The following is a 743-nucleotide window of genomic DNA, read 5'->3' on the forward strand; positions in this document are numbered from 1 at the left end:
GATGTCATAGCTCTGGTTCCCAGAATTTCAAAAAGAATCAAGTGGTCTAACAAATGGCAACCGTGAAAGGTAACAAATCGGGGTTTCAAGTAGCCAGAGTCTCCTGTTCCCCGACTGCATGACGGTGTGCAGTGCGAGCGAACAAATGGTGGCCTCATCCTTGCTCTCGGGGTTGCACCGTCCCAGCGACGGGCAGGGCAGAGCCCTAATTCACACTGAACACCCGAGCCCTCCCGAGTCCCTGTGCCTGGGGGCTTTGACCGCACGCTGCTGGCGGGACCCAGCCACTGGCCCGAAGACAGCCCAGTACAAGTGGAGGACCTTGTGTTTTCCTCACACTCTAAGAGGATGGTAAACACGGGCCGGATGCTTTTAAATTTACCAAATGCTTTTAATATGGAAGATTCCTGTCAAAGGTGAAATGTATCTGAACAATTCAGAGATCCTCTTGAGGTTTCCAAACTTTTTCTTTTCAATCAGTAAATTCCCCAAATATGTACAAGAGTTGAAAGTGAAATCCCTCCACACCACACGTCATATACAAAAAGACAGGATGGATCAGTCCTAAATGTAAGACATGAAACCATACGACTCTCTGAAGGAAACATACAAGTGAAATCTTCGGGACATGGGGCTGAGCAATGGATTCTTAGGACACGAAAAGCATAAGCAAAAAAAGAAAAAAAACACGGATAAAATAGACTTCATCAAAACTAAAACCTTTTGTTCTTCACAGGACATTT

The 743-nt window shown here is 45.9% G+C and overlaps 1 protein-coding gene across 1 annotated transcript in view; it reads right to left on the minus strand.

The window, feature by feature from the left end:
• The window catches only part of ZRSR2 (zinc finger CCCH-type, RNA binding motif and serine/arginine rich 2), a gene marked incomplete at its 3' end in the record, with an annotated part of 25,408 nt that overhangs the window by 349 nt on the left and 24,316 nt on the right, over window positions 1–743 (minus strand). The window lies entirely within an intron of this gene.

The sequence above is a fragment of the Crocuta crocuta genome, unplaced genomic scaffold, assembly GCF_008692635.1.
Source record: "Crocuta crocuta isolate KB4526 unplaced genomic scaffold, BGI_CrCroc_1.0 scaffold657, whole genome shotgun sequence".
Taxonomy (NCBI): Eukaryota; Metazoa; Chordata; class Mammalia; order Carnivora; family Hyaenidae; genus Crocuta; species Crocuta crocuta.